This window comes from Triticum aestivum, chromosome 4D (assembly GCF_018294505.1).
Source record: "Triticum aestivum cultivar Chinese Spring chromosome 4D, IWGSC CS RefSeq v2.1, whole genome shotgun sequence".
Lineage (NCBI taxonomy): Eukaryota > Viridiplantae > Streptophyta > Magnoliopsida > Poales > Poaceae > Triticum > Triticum aestivum.
This window is the reverse complement of record NC_057805.1, coordinates 443,895,329-443,915,973: the sequence shown is the minus strand read 5'-3', so window position 1 is coordinate 443,915,973 and position 20,645 is coordinate 443,895,329.

Genomic DNA, 20,645 nt, shown 5'->3' with positions numbered 1-20,645 from the left:
CTAGCATGTACAGACATGGCCTTGGAACAATGGAGACCGAAAGGTCGAATGTGAATCATATAGTATATATGATCAACATAGAGATGTTCACCATTGAAGACTACTCCATCTCACGTGATGATCGGACATGGTTTAGTTGATTTGGATCACGTGATCATTTAGATGACTCGAGGGATGTCTATCTAAGTGGGAGTTCTTAAGTAATATGATTAATTGAACTTAATTTATCATGAACTTAGTCCTGATAGTATTTGCATATCTATTTTGTAGATCAATAGCTCGCGTATCGCTCCCCTGTTTTATTTTTGATATGTTCTTAGAGAAAACTAAGTTGAAAAAGATAGTAGCAATGATGCGGACTGGGTTCGTGATCTGAGGATTATCCTCATTGCTGCGCAGAAGAATTATGTCCTTGATGCACCGCTAGGTGACCGGCCTATTGCAGGAGCAGATGCAGACGTTATGAACGTTTGACAAGCTCGGTATGATGACTACTTGATAGTTTAGTGTTCCATGCTCTATGGCTTAGAACCGGGACTTCAAAAACGTTTTGAACGCCACAGAGCATATGAGATATTCCAAGAGTTGAAATTAGTATTTCAGACTCATGCCCGTGTCGAGAGGTATGAGACTTCTAACAAGTACTTTGCCTACAAGATGGAGGAGAATAGCTCAGCCAGTGAGCATGTGCTCAGAATGTTTGGGTACTACAATCTCTTGAATCAAGTGGGAATTAATCTTCCAGATAAGATAGTGATTGACAGAGTTCTCTAGTCACTATCACCAAGTTACTAGAAACTTCGTGATGAACTATAATATGCAAGGGATAACGAAAACGATTCCCAAGCACTTCACGATGCTGAAATCAGCAAAGGTAGAAATCAAGAAAGAGCATCAAGTATTGATGGTTAACAACACCACTAGTTTCAAGAAAAAGGGCAAGGGAAAGAAGGGGAACTTCAAGAAGAATGGCAAGAAAGTTGTCACTCCCATGAAGAAGCCCAAAGATGGACCTAAGCCTGAAACTGAGTGCTTCTACTGCAAAGGAAATGGTCACTGGAAGCGGAACTGCCCCAAATACTTGGCGGATAAGAAGGATGGCAAAGGGAACAAAGGTATATTTGATATACATGTTATTGATGTGTACTTTACTAGTGTTCATAGTAGCCCATGGGTATTTGATACCAGTTCAGTTGCTAAGATTAGTAACTTGAAACAGTAGTTGCAAAATGAACAGAGACTAGTTAAGGGCGAGGTGACGATGTGTGTTGGAAGTGATTCCAAGGTTGATAAGATCACCATCGCACACTCCATCTACCTTTGGGATTAGTGTTGAACCTAAATAAATTATATTTGGTGTTTGCGTTGAGCATGAATATGATTGGATCATGTTTATTGCAATATGGTTATTCATTTAAGTCAGAGAATAATTGTTGTTCTATTTACGTGAATAAAACCTTCTATGGTCATACACTCAATATAAATGGTTTATTGAATCTCGATTGTAGTGATACACATATTCATAATATTGATGCCAAAAGATGCAAAGTTGATAATGATAGTGCAACATATTTGTGGCACTGCCGTTTAGGTCATATTGGTGTAAAGTGCATGAAGAAACTCCATGCGGATGGACTTTTGGAATCACTTGATTATGAATCATTTGATGCTTGCAAACCATGCCTCATGGGCAAGATGACTAAAACTCCGTTCTCCGGAACAATGGGGCGAGCTAATGACTTATTGGAAATAATACATACCAATGTATGCGGTCCGATGAGTATTGAGGCTCGCGGCGGGTATCGTTATTTTCTAACCTTCATAGATGATTTGAGCGGGATATGGGTATATCTACTTAATGAAACACAAGTCTGAAACATTTGAAAAGTTCAAAAAATTTCAGAGTGAAGTGGAGAATCATCGTAACAAGAAAATAAAGTTTCTACGATCTGATCGCAGAGGCGAATATTTGAGTTACGAGTTTGGCCTTCATTTAAAACAATGTGGAATAGTTTCACAACTCACGCCACCTGGAACACCACAATGTAATGGTGTGTCCGAATGTCATAACCGTACTTTATTAGATATGGTACGATCTATGATGTCTCTTACCGATTTACCACTATCATTTTGGGGTTATGCATTAGAGACAGCTGCATTCACTTTAAATAGGGCACCATCTAAATCCGTTGAGACGACACCGTATGAACTATGGTTTGGCAAGAAACCTAAGCCGTCGTTTCTTAAAGTTTGGGGTTGCGATGCTTATGTAAAAAGCTTCAGCCTAATAAGCTCAAACCCAAATCGGAGAAGTGCGTCTTCATAGGATACCCAAAAGAAACTGTTGGGTACACCTTCTATCACAGGTCCAAAGGCAAGATGTTTGTTGCTAAGAATGGATCCTTTCTAGAGAAGGAGTTTCTCTCAAAAGAAGTGAGTGGGAGGAAAGTATAACTTGATGAGGTAATTGTACCTTTTCTCGAACTGGAAAGTAGGCCATCACAGAAAATCGTTCCCGTGATGCCTACACCAACTAGAGAGGAAGCTAATGATAATGATCATGAAACTTCAGATCAAGTTACTACCGAACCTCGTAGGTCAACCAGAGCACATTCCGCACCAGAGTGGTACGGTAATCATGTTCTGGAAATCATGTTACTAGACCATGACGAACCTACGAACTATGAGGAAGCGATGATGAGCCCAGATTCCGCAAAATGGCTTGAGGCCATGAAATCTGAGATAGGATCCATGTATGAGAACAAAGTATGGACTTTGGTTGACTTGCCCGATGATCGGCAAGCCATAGAGAATAAATGGATCTTCAAGAGGAAGACTGCCATTGATGGTAATGTTATTGTCCACAAAGCTCAACTTGTCACAAAAAGGTTTTCGACAAGTTCAAGGAGTTGACTACGATGAGACTTTCTCACCCGTAGCGATGCTTAAGTCCGTCCGAATCATGTTAGCAATTGCCACATTATGAAATCTGGCAAATGGATATCAAAACTGCATTCCTTAATGGATATCTTAAAGAAGAGTTGTATATGATGCAACCAGAAGGTTTTGTCAATCCTAAGGGTGCTAACAAAATGTGCAAACTCTAGCAATCCATCTATGGACTGGTGCAAGCATCTCAGAGTTGGAATATACGCTTTGATGAGTTGACCAAAGCATATAGTTTTATACAGACTTGCGGTGAAGCCTGTATTTAGAAGAATGGGAGCATTACAGCCTTTCTGATAAGTATATGTGAATGACATATTGTTGATTGGAAATGATGTAGAATTTTCTGGAAAGCATAAAAGGATAATTGAATAAGAAGTTTTCAATGAAAAACCTTGGTGAAGCTGCTTACATATTGTGCATCAAGATCTATAGAGATAGATCAAGACACTTGATAAAAAATTTCAATGAGTACATACCTTGGCAAGATTTTGAAGTAGTTCAAAATGGAATGGTCGAAGAAGGAGTTCTTGCCTGTGTTGCAAGGTATGAAGTTGAGTAAGACTCAAAACCCTACCACGGAAGAAGATAGAAAGAGAATGAAAGTCATTCCCTATGCCTCAACCATAGGTTCTATAAAGTATGCTATGCTGTATACCAGACCTATTGTGTACCTTGCCATGAGTTTGGCAAGGGGTACAATAGTGATCCAGGAGTGGATCACTGGACAACAGTCAAAGTCATCCTTAGAGGACTAAGGAAATATTTCTCGGTTATGGAGGTGATAAAGAGTTCGTCGTAAAGAGTTACGTCAATGCAAGCTTTGACATCGATCAGATGAATCTGAGTCTCGATCTGGATACATATTGAAAGTGGGAGCAATTAGCTAGAGTAGCTCCATGCAGAGCATTGTAGACATAGAAATTTGCAAAATACATACGGATCTAAATGTGTCAGACCCGTTGACTAAACTTCTCTCACAAGCAAAACTTGATCAGACCTTAGTACTCTTTGGGTGTTAATCACATAGCGATGTGAGCTAAATTATTGACTCTGGTAAACCCTTTGGGTGTTGGTCACATGGCGATGTGAACTATGGGTGTTAATCACATAAAGATGTGAACTATTGGTGTTAAATCACATGGCAATGAGAACAAGATTATTGACTCTAGTGCAAGTGGGAGACTGAAGGAAATATGCCCTAGAGGCAATAATAAAGTTGTTATTTTATATTTCCTTATATTATTATAAATGTTTATTACTCAATATTCAAAAAAAAATAAATGTTTATTACTCATGCTAGAATTGTATTAACCGGAAACTTGATACATGTGTGGATACATAGACAAAACACTGTGTCCCTAGTAAGGCTCTACTAGACTAGCTCGTTAATCAAAGATGGTTAAGTTTCTTAACCATAGATATGTGTTGTCATTTGATGAACGAGATCACAACATTAGGAGAATGATGTGATGGACAAGACCCATCCGTTAGCTTAGCATATTGATCGTTCAGTTTTATTGCTATTCTTTCTTCATGTCATATACATATTCCTTTGACTATGAGATTATGCAACTCCCGGATACCGGAGGAATACCTCGTGTGCTATCAAACGGCACAACATAACTAGGTGATTATAAATATACTCTACAGGTATCTCCGAAGGTGTTTGTTGGGTTGGCATAGATCGAGATTAGGATTTGTCACTCCAAGTATCGGAGAGGTATCTCTAGGCCCTCTCGGTAATGCACATCATAATAAGCCTTGCAAGCAATGTGACTAATGAGTTAGTTGCGGGATGATGTATTATGGAACGAGTAAAGAGACTTGCCAGTAATGAGATTGAACTAGGTATGAAGATACCGACGATCGAATCTCGGGCAAGTAACATACCGATGACAAAGGGAATAACGTGTGTTGTCATTACGGTACCACCGATAAAGATCTTCATAGAATATGTGGGAACCAATATGAGCATCCATGTTCTACTATTGGTTATTGACCGGAGAGGTGTCTCGGTCATATCTACATAGTTCTCGAACCCGTAGGGTCCGCACACTTAACGTTCGATGACGATTTTGTATTATATGAGTTATGTGATTTGGTGACCGAATGTTGTTTGGAGTCCCAGATGAGATCACGGACATGACGAGGAGTCTCTAAATGGTCGAGAGGTATATATATATATATAGGACGATGGTATTCGGACACCAGAAGTGTTCTGGGATGCACTGGGTACTTATCGGGTGACCGGAAGGGGTTCCGGGCACCCCCGGCAAACGACATGGGCCTTATGGGCCAAGAGGGGAAACACACCAGCCACAAAGGGAGGGGTGCGCCCCCCATATGGGCTGGTCAAATTGGAGAAGGAAAAGGGGAAGGAGGAAAGGAAAAAGGGAATAAGATTCCCCCTTCCCCCTCTTCCCTTCCTACTCCGAATAGGAATAGGAAAGGGGGGAGGCCTGATGACCCACAAGTATAGGGGATCAATTGTAGCTCTTTTCGATAAGTATGAGTGTCGAACCCAACGAGGAGCAGAAGGAAATGACAAGTAGTTTTCAGTAAGGTAATATCTGCAAGTGCTGAAATTGTAAGTAGCAGGTAGTTTGATAGCAAGATAATTTGTAACGAGCAAGTAACAATAATAGTAACAAGTATGCAGGAAGGTAGCCCAATCCTTTTGAGGCAAAGGACAAGCCAAAACGGTCTCTTATGATAAGCAAAGCGTTCTTGAGGGTACACGGGAATTTCATCTAGTCACTTTCATCATGTTGGTTGGATTTGTGTTCGCTACTTTGATAATTTGATATGTGGGTGTATGATACGTCTCCGTCGTATCTACTTTTCCAAACACTTTTTCCCTTATTTTGGACTCTAACTTGCATGATTTGAATGGAACTAACCCGGACTGACGCTGTTTTCAACAGAATCGCCATGGTGTTATTTATGTGCAGAAACAAAAGTTCTCAGAATGACCTGAAACTCCACGGAGATTATTTTTGGAAATAATAAAAAATATTGGCGAAAGAATCAAGGTCAGGGGGCCCACACCCTGGGCACGAGGGTGGGGGGCGCGCCCCCTGCCTCGTGGCCCCCCTGGAGCTCCACCGACCTCAACTCCAACTCTATATATTCACGTTCGGGGAGAAAAAAATCAGAGAAAAAGATTCATCGTGTTTTACGATACGGAGCCGCCGCTGAGCCCTAAACTCTCTTGGGAGGGCTGATCTGGAGTCCGTTCGGGGCTCGGGAGAGGGGAATCCGTCGCTGTCGTCATCATCAACCATCCTCCATCACCAATTTCATGATGCTCACCGCCGTGCGTGAGTAATTCCATCGTAGGCTTGCTGGACGGTGATGGGTGGATGAGATTTATCATGTAATCGAGTTAGTTTTGTTAGGGTTTGATCCCTAGTATCCACTATGTTCTGTGATTGATGTTGCTATGACTTTGCTATGCTTAATGCTTGTCACTAGGGCCCGAGTGCCATGATTTCAGATCTGAACCTATTATGTTTTCATGAATATATGTGTGTTCTTGATCCTATCTTGCAAGTCTATAGTCACCTACTATGTGTTATGACCCGGCAACCCCGAAGTGACAATAATCGGGACCACTCCTGGTGATGACCGTAGTTTGAGGAGTTCATGTATTCACTATGTGTTAATGCTTTAGTCCGGTACTCTATTAAAAGGAGGCCTTAATATCCCTTAGGACCCCGCTGCCACGGGAGGGTAGGACAAAAGATGTCATGCAAGTTCTTTTCCATAAGCACGTATGCCTATATTCAGAATACATGCCTACATTACATTGATGAATTGGAGCTAGTTCTGTGTCACCCTATGTTATGACTGTTACATGTTGAACCGCATCCGGCATAATTCTCCATCACCGATCCAATGCCTATGAGCTTTTCACATATTGTTCTCCACTTATTTACTTTTCCGTTGCTACTGTTACAATTACTACAAAACCCAAAAATATTACTTTTGCTACCGTTACCGTTACTTCCATACTACTTTGCTACTAAATACTTTGCTGCAGATACTAAGTTATCCAGGTGTGGCTAAATTGACAACTCAGTTGCTAATACTTGAGAATATTCTTTGGCTCCCCTTGTGTCGAATCAATAAATTTGGGTTGAATACTCTACCCTCGAAAATTGTTGCGATCCCCTATACTTGTGGGTTATCAGTGTACCGTGCTTAGGTGCTGTTCTTACTTGAACAAACCTCCTACTTATGATTAACCCTCCCGCAAGCATCCGCAACTATGATAAAAGTATTAAGAATAAATTCTAACCATAGCATTAAACTTTTGGATCCATTCGGTCCCTTACGGAATAGCGCATAAACTGGGGTTTAAGCTTCTGTCACTCTCGCAACCCATCATCTAATTGCTACTCCACAATGCATTCCCTTAGGCCCAAAATATGGTGAAGTGTCATGTAGTCGGCGTTCACATGACACCACTAAGGGAATCACAACATACATACTATCAAAATATTGAACATATATCAAGTTCACATGATTACTTGCAACATGATTTCTCCCGTGACCTCAAGAACAAAAGTAACTACTCACAAATGATAAACATGATCATGATCAGAGGGGTATTAAATAGCATAATGGATCTGAACATATAATCTTCCACCAAATAAACCATATAGTAATCCCCCTCCGGGATGGAAGTTCCCCCGGCGGAATCGCTCCGCCGGAGGGCAAAAGTGCTCCTGCCCAAGTTCCGCCTCGAGACGGCGGCGCTCCGTCCCGAAAGCCTTCTCCTTATTTTTCTAGGTCAAAATGACTTATATACTAGAAGATGGGCACCAGAGGTGGGTCTGGGTGAGCACAACCCACCAGGGCGCGCTTGGGCTCCCTGGCGCGCCTAGGTGGGTTGTGCCCACCTGGTGGGCCTCCTCTGGTATTTATCTGCTCCAATAATTCTTAAATATTCCATAAAAAATCTCCGTGAAGTTTCAGCTTGTTTGGAGTTGTGCAGAATAGGTGGCCTGACGTAGTTTTTCCAGGTCCAGATTTCGAGCTGCCGGAATTCTCCTCTTGGTGTATACCTTGCAAATTATGGGAGAAAAGGCATTAGAATTACTCCAAAAAGCATTATTATAGATAAAAACATTATAAATAATAGTAAGAAAACATGATGCAAAATGGACGTATCAACTCCCCCAAGCTTAGACGTCGCTTGTCCTCAAGCGAAAACTGAAATCAAAAAACATGTCCACATGCTTTGAGAGAGAGGTGTCGATAAAAATAAAATACGGACAAAGAAGCATCATGTTGATTATTATAACAGCAACAAATTTAAACATAGAACTTTTATCATATACTTCTCATGAATAAGTAATAGTTCATCACACAATCGAAGTATAAAGCAAAAACTCTATTAGAAACCAACAAACTATGTTCTCAGTCAACTTTGCAACTACAATTCATCAAATTTCAGGAAGGGTCACGTGTCGGAGCCTTTAGGCAAGTCCACATACTCAACCATCATATAGTCTTGTATGATTGCTAACACTCACCGTGTTCACATGAGCAAAACGTTTCAACTAGACACATAGAAAGATAGGGGCTTATAGTTTCGCCTCCCAACATATTCACCTCAAGGGTGATGTCAACAATAATAACTCATGCTATCTATATTCAACTGGACATATGTGCCTAGATCTTTCCTCACCACATGATGCTTGCCAAAGGAGAAAAATAAAAGGGAATAGAAGAAAAACTTTAACTCTTTGCATAAAAGTAAATACATAAAATTAAAAGATAGGCCCTTTGTAGAGGGAAGCAGAGGTTGCCATGCGTTTATTTGTTTGTATGCTCAATCCCTTAGTGCAAGAGAACGTCACATTGTATTGCCCCTTAAGATGACAACCTTTATTATGCAGTCTATCAATTTTATTCTTTGTCATCCAAGTTCGTACAACGCTCAATTTTCTCTTACATTAAATGATCTCACATTCTTAGAAGCAATTTTGTTGCCTTTTTGCACCGATGACAACTTACTTGAGGGATCTTGCTCAATCCCTAGGTAGGTATTGTGGACACTTGAAAATAAGATTTGGGTTTAAGGGTTTTTGGATGCACAAGTAGTATCTCTACTTAGTGCGGAATTTTTGGCTAGCAAAGATAGGGGGCAAGCATCACATGTAAAAGGATCTATGACAATATGACTTCTATGTGAATATAAACAAACATAAACCATTAAGTTGTCTTCCTTGTCCAATGTCAACAATTTTGGCATATAATATTTTGGTGAGGGATCACAATCACAATTGATTTCTAGGATAATATATTTATATGTGAATCTTCTCTTCCCTTATTAATTCTTTCATGAGTTGCATCATTGACTAATTCTATGTTTGTCAATCTCTAATAAAATTTCCTACTTATACTTTTCCTTATGTGGTGCCATCACCTACCATAGGATTAGTATATGATCTTATTGATTTATTTCCTTTCTTTTATTTTTTTCCTTTCTCTTTTTCTTTCTTTCTTATTTCTTTTCTTTATTTGCAACATGAAAGTAAAGAAAGCAAAAAACTCAAACTAAACTTTATTATATAACTTGCACACGATTACAATGATAGATCACTAAGAAAACTCTCAAATAAGAAAGGATCGAACTAAACTTTATTTCATCTAAAGCAAAAGATCAAACTAAGATAAGTAAAAGCAAAAGATAGTGGGGTGATACGATACCGGGGCACCTCCCACAAGCTTTTGGCGGAAGCCAAGGGGAGTGCCCATACCCGATACTTAGTTCTCCTTTGGTGGTGAAGAAGATAATGGTGGTGGTGAGAAGGTAGAGGGTTTGACCTTCGCTTCCTCCAGCTTCTGACGGAGAGTGAAATTATCCATCATCAACTCACAATTATCTATCTCGAGTTTTATTATCCTCTTGCATAACTCCTCCATGCTTTCGTTTTTGAACCGGGGAGGAATCGATTCATCTTCATCTTCTTCGGAGGTCCAGCTATAGTGCTTCTCATCCCCATAGGACTTGGGGTTTGCGATGAGATCAGCAACATAGCTCTCTCCCTCAGAGTCTTGAGATGACATATTTTCAGATCTACGCAGAAAACAGCAAGGGAAAAAGAGAACAGAGGATTTCTTCGCGATACGGTGATAAACAGGTTCGAGAAGTATATATAGATTTTTTTATCTTGGAGGACAAGTATATGGGAGAAACACGGAGTACGGAAGGTGTCCTAGGTGGGCACAACCCACCTGGGCGCGCCAGGCAAGCCTGGCGCGCCCTGGTGTCTTGTGCCCACCAGGGGACGCTTCCTAGGAGTTTCTTTATTTCCAAAATTCGAAAATATTCCCAAACGGACAAACAATATTTTTGCGGATTTTTCAGAGTCCGTTTACTTACCGTATCACGTACCTCCTTATTTTCACGATTCTGGGCTGCTCCGGAAGGTTCTCTTTTATGTGTTCTTCCGGTGTCAAAGTTTGGATAATATTACTTTCAACATTAATAGGCATACCTGAGATATAATGATTTATTTGTTGCCCATTGACAACCTTCGGGTCAGTACCTTCGGAATTATTTATTTTGATGGCTCCAGACCGGTAAACCTCCTCGATGACATATGGGCCTTCCCATTTTGAGAGGAGCTTTCCTGCAAAAAATCTAAAATGAGAGTTGTACAAAAGAACATATTCTCCGACTTTAAACTCACGCTTTTGGATTCTTTTGTCATGCCATCTTTTAACTTTTTCTTTCAATAATTTTGCATTTTCATAAGCTTGGGTTCTCCATTCATCTGGTGAGCTAATATCAAAGAACCTCTTTTCACCAGCAAGTTTGAAGTCATAGTTGAGCTCTTTGACTGCCCAATATGCTTTATGTTCTAACTCAAGAGGCAAATGACAAGCTTTTCCATAAACCATTTTATAAGGAGACATACCCATAGGATTTTTATATGCTGTTCTATAAGCCCAAAGTGCATCATCTAATTTCTTAGACCAATTCTTCTTGGACCTATTGACAGTCTTTTGTAAAATTAACTTTATTTCTCTATTGCTAAGTTCAACTTGACCACTAGACTGAGGATGATAAGTTGATGCAATTCTATGGTTAACATCATACTTAGCAAGCATTTTACGAAAAGCACCATGAATAAAGCATGAACCACCATCTGTCATTAAATATCTAGGGACTCCAAACCTTGGGAAAATAACTTCCTTAAGCATTTTAATAGAGGTGTTGTGATCAACACTACTGGTTGGAATAGCTTCTACCCATTTAGTAACATAATCAACAACAACCAAAATATGTGTATACCCATTAGAGGAAGGAAAAGGTCCCATGTAGTCAAATCCCCAAACATCAAATGGTTCAACAGCAAGTGAATAATTCATAGGCATTTCATGATGCTTATCGATATTACCTATTCTTTGACATTCATCACAAGATGAGACGTACTTACGGGCATCCTTGAAGAGAGTAGGCCAATAAAATCCAGACTGCAATACCTTATGAGCAGTTCTATCTCCAGCATGATGCCCTCCATAAGCTTCGGAGTGACATTTTCGTAGGATTTGTCCCTGTTCATGCTCAGGTACACAACGTCTAATAATACCATCTACTCCTTCTTTATAAAGATGTGGGTCATCCCAAAAGTAGTGTCTTAAATCATAGAAGAATTTTTTGTTTTGTTGGTATGTAAAGCTAGGTGGCAAATATTTAGCAACAATGTAATTAGCATAGTCAGCATACCAAGGAGTACTATGAGAAACATCTATTGCAGCTAACTGCTCATCAGGAAAACTATCATCAATAGGTAGTGGGTCATCAAGCACATTTTCAAGCCTAGACAAGTTATCAGCTACGGGGTTCTCAGCTCCTTTTCTATCAATGATATGTAAATCAAATTCTTGTAACAAGAGAACCCAACGACTAAGTCTAGGTTTAGCATCTTTCTTTTCCATAAGATATTTAATAGCAGCATGGTCTGTGTGAACAGTTACTTTGGAATCAACAATATAAGGTCTAAATTTATCACAAGCAAACACCACTGCTAAAAATTCTTTTTTAGTAGTAGCATAATTTCTTTGAGCACTGTATATAGATTTACTAGCATAATGAATAACATTCAATTTCTTATCACCTCTTTGTCCTAGAATAGCAAAAACAGCATAATCACTAGCATCACACATAATTTCAAAAGGCAAATTCCAATCAGGTGGTTGAACAATAGGTGCAGAAATTAAGGCTTTCTTGAGTGTTTCAAAGGCTTCAAGAAAATCATCATCAAAAACAAAAGGAATATCCTTTTGCAAAAGATTAGTAAGAGGCCTAGAAATTTTAGAAAAGTCTTTGATAAATCTCCTATAGAAACCAACATGACCTAGGAAACTACGAATACCTTTGATGTGTTAGGACATGGCATTTTCTCAATTGCATCAACCTTAGCTTGATCCACTTCAATACCTCTTTCAGAAATTTTATGACCCAAAACAATGCCTTCATTAACCATAAAGTGGCACTTCTCCCAATTCAAGACAAGATTTGTTTGTTCACATCTCTGCAGAACTCGGTCAAGATTGCTTAAACAATCATCAAAAGACTTCCCATAAACAGAGAAGTCATCCATGAAAACCTCAACAATCTTTTCGCAAAAGTCATAGAATATAGCAGTCATACATCTTTGAAAGGTAGTAGGTGCATTACATAAACCAAAAGACATATGTCTATAAGCATAAGTTCCCAATGGACAAGTAGAAGTGGTCTTTTCTTGATTAGGTTGAGAAACAGGTATTTGTGAAAAGACAGAATATCCATCAAGGAAGCAGAAGTGTGTGTGCTTAGATAATCTTTCAAGCATTTGGTCAATAAAAGCAAAGGGTAATGATCTTTTCTAGTTGCTTTATTTAATTTTCTAAAATCAATTACCATTCTATAGCCTGTAACAATTCTTTGTGGAATAAGTTCATTCTTATCATTAGGAACAACAGTTATACCTCCTTTCTTAGGGACACAATGAACATGACTTACCCATCTACTATCAGCTATAGGATAGATTATACCTGCTTCTAGAAGTTTTAGTATTTCCGTCCTTACCACCTCTTTCATCTTTGGATTTAACTGACGTTGGTGATCAACAACGGGTTTAGCATCAGGTATTCCATATTAATTTTGTGCTGACATAGAGTGGGACTAATGCCCTTTAAATCATCAAGAGTATATCCAATAGCAGCCCGATGCTTCCTTAGAACTTTCAATAATCTTTCTTCTTCATGTTCTGAAAGGTTAGCACTCATAATAAGAGGATATATCTTCTTTTCATCAAGATAAGCATATTTCAAAGTGTCTGGCAATTGTGTTAATTCAAACACAGGATCACCTTTAGGTGGAGGAGGACCGCCAAGAGTTTCAACAGGCAAATTGTGTTTAAGTAGAGGACATTGTTCAAAGAAAATCTTATCTATTTAATTTCTTTCATGCATATGTAAATCATTTTCATGGTCTAGCAAATACTGTTCTAAAGGATCAGTTGGTGGCACAGCAATAGAGGCAAGACCAATTAATTCATCCTTACTAGGAAATTCTTTTTCGTGAAGATTTCTACTAAACTTGGAAAAATTAAACTCATGAGACTCATCACCAAAGCTAACACCGACAGTTTGTTTCTTACAATCTATCTTAGCATTAACTGTGTTTAAGAAAGGTCTACCAAAGATAATGGGACAGAAGTCATCTTGTGGGGAACCAAGAACAAGAAAATCGGTAGGGTATTTTATTTTCCCACACAAGACTTCAACATCTGTAACAATCCCAATTGGTGATATAGTGTCTCTATTAGCAAGTTTAATTGTAACATTTATTTCTTCTATCTCAGCAGGTGCTATGTCTTTCATAATTTCTTTATATAAAGTGTAAGGAATAGCACTCACACTAGCACCCATGTCACAAAAACCATGATAACAGTGATCTCCTATTTTAACTGAAATAACAGGCATGCCAACAATAGGTCTATGTTTATCTTTTCTACCAGGTTTAGCAATTCTAGCAGCTTCTTCGCAGAAGTAAATAACATGCCCATCAATATCTTCTTCCAATAGATCTTTAACCATAGCAATGCTAGGTTCTACTTTAATTTGTTCATCAGGTTTAGGTGTTCTAATATAGCTTTTGTTAACCACAGTTGAAACTTTAGTATGTTCCTTTATCCTAACAGGAAAAGGTGGTTTCTCAATATAAACAGAAGGGACAACTGGATCAACATTATAAAGTATAGTTTGTTCTTTAACTGGTACCGGTTCTTTAATTTCTTCTTTAACAGGTGGGTGATATTTAAACCACTTCTATTTAGGAAGTTCAACATGATTAGCAAATGATTCACAAAAGGAGGCTACTATCTCAGAGTCAAGTCCTTATTTAGTGCTAAACTTTTGAAAAGCGTCGGTATTCATAAAAGATTTAACACAATCATACTTAAGTGTAATACCTGACTCTTTACCTTCATCGAGTTCCCAATCTTCAGAGTTGTGTTTAATTCTTTCCAAAAGATCCCACCAGAATTCAATAGTCTTCTTCATAAAAGAACCAGCACAAGAAGTATTAGCATGGTTTAATCATTACGAGAAAGCCGAGCATAAAAGTTCTGGATAATAATTTCTCTTGAGAGCTCATGATTGGGGCACGAAAATAACATTGACTTAAGCCTCCCCCAAGCTAGAGCGATACTTTCTCCTTCACGAGTCCTAAAATTTTATATATAATTCTGATCACGATGAACTAGATGCATAGGAATTTTTTTTGGTGGAACTCCAATTTCAAACGATTCCAATTCCATGATCCAATATCATCGCATAGCCTATACCATGCTAATGCTTTTCCCTTCAAAGATAAAGGGAAAACCTTTTTCATCTCCCCATCTCCGGGTAAACCTGCAAGCTTAAAAAATCCACAAATTTGTTCTACATATATCAAGTGCATATCAGGATGTTCTGTTCCATCTCCTGCATAAGGATTAGCTAGCAGTTGTTCTATCATATCTGAAGGAATTTCATATTCAATATTTTCAGTAGGTGCAGTAGGTTGAGGGGTAGCTAATTGTGGTTCCGGACGAGGTGAAGATGAAGGAAATATGCCCTAGAGGCAATAATAAAGTTGTTATTTATATTTCCTTATATCATAATAAATGTTTATTATTCATGCTAGAATTGTATTAACCGGAAACTTAGTACATGTGTGAATAGATAGACAAACAGAGTGTCACTAGTATGCCTCTACTTGACTAGCTCGTTAAATCAAAGATGGTTAAGTTTCCTAGCCATTGTGACGCCCGGATATTTAAGCTACAGTGAACCTCTGCTAATGATGCCACGTCACCTCGATTACTGTTGCTAATCTCATGTTAGTTCGAAACTGGTTTGAATTCAAATTCAAAATCAAGCAAACAATAAAAGTTTTCAAATATTAAAACTAAAATGTTCGGGTTGTGCCAAATAATGCGTAGGTAATTATGGAGAAGAAACCACACTTCTGTAAAGTATTCAAATGCACTAAAATAAATAAAACTGCAGCTAAACCTATTATAAATGCCCTTTTGAAATTTATAAAAATGCGAACTAAATATTTTAAAATACCAAAATATATTGTGGCAGTGGGCTAGTTTGCAGCCTCAATTTAGGTACTGGTCTTATAATTTTGCAAAACTAAAATAAAAGCGTAAATAAGATAAAAACAGAAAAGAAATAAAGTGAATAAAAACTAAAGGCAAAAGGTAAAAGAAACCCCCACCCACTGGGCCAAGTGGCCTAACTGGGCCACCAGGTCGGCCCACCCCGCCTACTGCATAACCCCCAACCGCAGCCTAACCCTAGACCGAACCCCCACCCCTCGCACTCATCCCCCCTTTCCTCCCCATCTGGATCGGGCAAGCGCCCCGACCCCATCGCCAGCGCCCCGACTCCGTCGCCGGACTCCCCCACCGCCGCGATGCCCGCGTCGTCCCCCTCCCCTGCGGCTGCCGTCGCACCTTCGTCGGATCTCCACTAACACCGTCGCCGTTCGTCGGGGCAACCCCACCGGAGCTCCTCTGCCTCGACGTCGCCGTCGCGCGGAGCCCCTCCCGTTGCCGGACCGCCCCACCGTCGTCGCCCCGTCCTCAACCTCCCCCTCGACTTGGCTCCTACGAGCCTCGCCGCCCCGTGCATCGACGCCGCATGTGAGGCCCCCCTCTGACCCTTCTTTCCTCCCGTCCGGTCACCACGCGTCGACCCCGCTCGTGCCGCTCGGTCCGCGCCGTAGCTCGTTGCACCTGCGACGGCCCTGCCCCTCGTGCCCGCACGCGCTCACCCAGTTGAGGCCGCGCCCGCGCCCCCGTTGCCCCGCGCTTGCAGTGCTTGTCCCGCCCGCGTCGCGGCGCACCGCTGCGCCCCTTTGCCGCCCTCAACCGCTGCTGCCGCAGCCCCGCCTCCCCCCGCCGTGCGCACGTGTGCCCTTGCGCCTGCTAGCCGCGCTGGGTTCGCCTCGGGGCTTCGTTGCCGGGAGCCCGCTAACCCGCCCCGTTCCTCCCCTGTGACACTGACCGCAGGGGCCCACACCCCTGTTTTATATGAAAAAGGATTTAGGAAATAATTAATTAATTAGTAAATGATTAATTAACTTAATTAAGTCTTTAAAATTAGCCTAATCACGTAATTAAAACTTCACTAGTCATGTTTAATTAAACTTAATTAACCTAATTATCTAATCAAGCTAATTAATCTGTTAATTAGGTTAATAGTCAATGACAAACAGGACCCGCACATCAGTCTGACCAGTCAACAGAACCTTTGACTGCCGACGTCATGCTGACGTCATGATGACATGATAAAATGATTTTCGATTTAATTAATTCCGTTAATTCTAAAAATGATATTAAATCTTTAGAAATTAATATAAAATAATTCGTAACTCGGATGCAAATACTTTGTACATGAAAGTTGCTCAGAACGACGAGACGAATACGGATACACTCTCCGTTCGTCCGCCACACATCCCTAGCATAACAAACACGCAACTTTCCCTCTCCGGTTCATTTGTCCGAAAACGCGAAACACCGGGGATACTTTCCTGGATGTTTCCCTCCCTTTGCCGGTACCACCTATCCCTGCGTTAGATCACCCCTGGCACCGCGTATTGCCTTGTTATATGTTGTGATGCATCTGTTTGCATTGTATTCATTGTTTCTTCCCCCTCTTCTCTCCGGTAGACTACGAGACTGACGCCGCTGCTGGTGCCCCGATCGACTACGTTATTGACGACCCCTCCTTCTTGCCAGAGCAACCAGGCAAGCCCCCCCTTGATCACCAGATATCGCCTATTCCTTCTCTCTACTGCTTGCATTAGAGTAGTGTAGCATGTTACTGCTTTCAGTTACTCCTATTCTGCTGCATAGCCTGTCATTGTTGCTACAGTTGTTACCCTTACCTTCAATCCTAAATGATTAGTATAGGATGCTAGTATTCCATCAGTGGCCCTACATTCTTGTCCGTCTGCCATGCTATACTACTGGGCCGTGATCCCTCGGGAGGTGATCACGGGCATATGCTATATACTTTATACTGTTACATTACTTATGATACTGTTCGGAGATGGGGGCTGAAGGGGCAGGTGGCTCCATCCCGGTAGAGGTGGGCCTGGGTCCCTAACGGCTCCGACTGTTAATTTGTGGCGGAGCAACAGGGTAGGTTGAGACCACCTAGGAGAGAGGTGGGCTTGGCCCTGGTCGGCGTTCGCGGTTACTTCATAATAACACGCTTAACGAGATCTTGGTATTTGATCTGAGTCTGGCCGCTGGCCTATACGCACTAACCAACTACACGGGAACAGTTATGGGCACTCGGCGTCGTGGTATCAGCCGAAGCCTTCGTGACGTCAGCGACTGAGCGGCGCGCGCCGGATTGGACTAGAACGCTTGCTAGGCTAGGTTTGCTTCCGGCCGCGTTCGCAACGTGTAGGTGTGCAATGGGCGATGGGCCCAGACCCCTGCGCGCATAGGATTTAGACCGACGTGCTGACCTCTCTGTTGTGCCTAGGTGGGGCTGCGACGTGTTGATCTTCCGAGGCCGGGCATGACCCAGGAAAGTGTGTCCGGCCAAATGGGATCGAGCGTGTTGGGTTATGTGGTGCACCCCTGCAGGGAAGTTTATCTATTCGAATAGTCGTGATCTTCGGTAACAGGACGACCCGGAGTTGTACCTTGACCTTATGACAACTAGAATCAGATACTTAATTAAACACACCCTTCCAAGTGCCAGATATGACCCGGTGATCTCTCTCACACAGGGCGATGAGGGGAGGATCGCCGGGTAGGATTATGCTATCCGATGATACTTGGTGAACTTACCATCTACTCTCTTCTACATGCTGCAAGATGGAGATTGCCAGAAGCGTAGTCTTCGATAGGACTAGCTATCCCCCTCTTATTCTGGCATTCTGCAGTTCAGTCCACCGATATTGCCCCTTTACACATATACCCATGCATATGTAGTGTAGATCCTTGCTTGCGAGTACTTTGGATGAGTACTCACCGTTGCTTTGCTCCCCCTTTTCCCCCTTTCCTTTCTTTCTGGTTGTCGCAACCAGATGCTGGAGCCCAGGAGCCAGACGCCACCGTCGACGACGACTCCTACTACACCGGAGGTGCCTACTACTACGTGCAGGCCGCTGACGACGACCAGGAGTAGTTTAGGAGGATCCCAGGCAGGAGGCCTACGCCTCTTTCGATCTGTATCCCAGTTTGTGCTAGCCATCTTATGGCAACTTGTTTAACTTATGTCTATACTCAGATATTGTTGCTTCCGCTGACTCGTCTATGATCGAGCACTTGTATTCGAGCCCTCGAGGCCCCTGGCTTGTATTATGATGCTTGTATGACTTATTTTTTTAGAGTTGTGTTGTGATATCTTCCCGTGAGTCCCTGGTCTTGATCGTACACGTTTGCGTGTATGATTGAATCGGGGGCATCACAAGTTGGTATCAGAGCCGACTGCCTGTAGGAATCCCCCTTCCACACTCCTTGGCCGAAGTCGAGTCTAGAAATTGCAAAACTTTTACTAACATGGCTGTGCGGCTTACGGCCCCACGTCGCCATCTGGTGGTATTAGGATCTTTTACTCCTCGTCTATACTCTGGGATTCTGAACTCTCTACTAATCGGGTTAACTGATTTTCTAAAATCTAACTTTAGGTTCTCGAAAACACTTTCCCCCGGAGAGCCCCTTCAGTCCAGATGATCGCCGGCTGCACCAGAAGATTTCGAAATTACTCTCCGATACTCTTTCGAGACTTTGTGCCCGTCGTTTTTGCAATTTCCTATCACCGATATATCCCTATGGATAAACACATACACTCGTCATCCATACCTTCATTCCAAGATGCTCTTGATATTACTAGATACCACGGAATATTTTCCAATATCTCGAGAATCCTTTGTGCCTACTGTTAGCTCTTTTCAGCGTGAATACCCCTGCAAATAATTCCTCACACTTATCGAGGATTCGTTCATCCCCAGTTGATCATGTGTTTCACAAAATTGTTTGAAATGTTATCCGATCTTTCGAGAATCCTCTACAGCCTATGGCTCTTGAAATTCTTGTCTGCCTGCATTATGGTTAATTCCAAATGCCTAGCATTATTTATTGACATCCTTTGTCATCATTTTTAGACCGTCGATTCAATATGATGCGGATGCTCGCAATCATCAGTCGCAATTAGAATTCCTCCTTCCGGCTCAGACATCATTTTTGAACATGAGCTGGTTCTCGACCAATCAATTGCCGTCGGTTGTACCCCTAAGTCTATTCAGCTTATCCATCCTTAATCAGAGCGTTTGCTTTTGATCCCTTGATTTGGAAAATCTTAATTCCTTTACATTTGAGCTCTGAATTAGTCAGTTGTTTCTACAATCAGATCTCCTTGCATTCTCTCTTCTTCTGGTTGAGTGCCGATGCTCACCTCAGATCCCTTGTGGGCCATCGGGTCCTTTGTTGGATTTTATCCAACAGCGTCCTTCATATTCAATAACTTTGCGAGTCCTTCCCCTGATACATAATGCCTTTGGCAAATTGTATCCTCTGCTTTGTCGACCATGCTCTACTTCCGAGCTTGAGTTATTTACCCCTGAAGTTGATGGTATACATTCCTAAGATGCCTTGATGGGTTGAACCTATGCCTTCCCTAATTAGTGTGAACCCAAAAGCTTCCAAGATTCATACTCCTCTGGTAATTCACCAGGTAGATCTTCGCACTCAAATCATTTTAGTAGAGCAGTGAATGGAAGGTTATGCATTGAGGAAGTGGGAGTCGACCTTGAACGTTTGTGTTCATGCCCATGGACACGATGTAGATCCTATCATGGAAGCTTCTTGTAATAATAACTATTTCCTTGATATAATATCATTTGGTATCTGTGAATTGATCCTTTGCAAACGTGGACCATATTTTCTCCTTGATTCCATTCTTGGACAAGTTAAATCACTTGTCTTCTGCAGGTCAATACGCCTGCCCAACCTCTATTATGATCTACCTTTGAGTATTACCCCTGGTATCTCGAGGATATCTTGTCATTGCACTACATGTTATAAACTTTGATGAAGTACTACCTTACCTTGTCTTTGTCACTTCATGGGTTCTGGGTTGTTTGTCGACCAAGAACACCGATAAGTGAATCGATT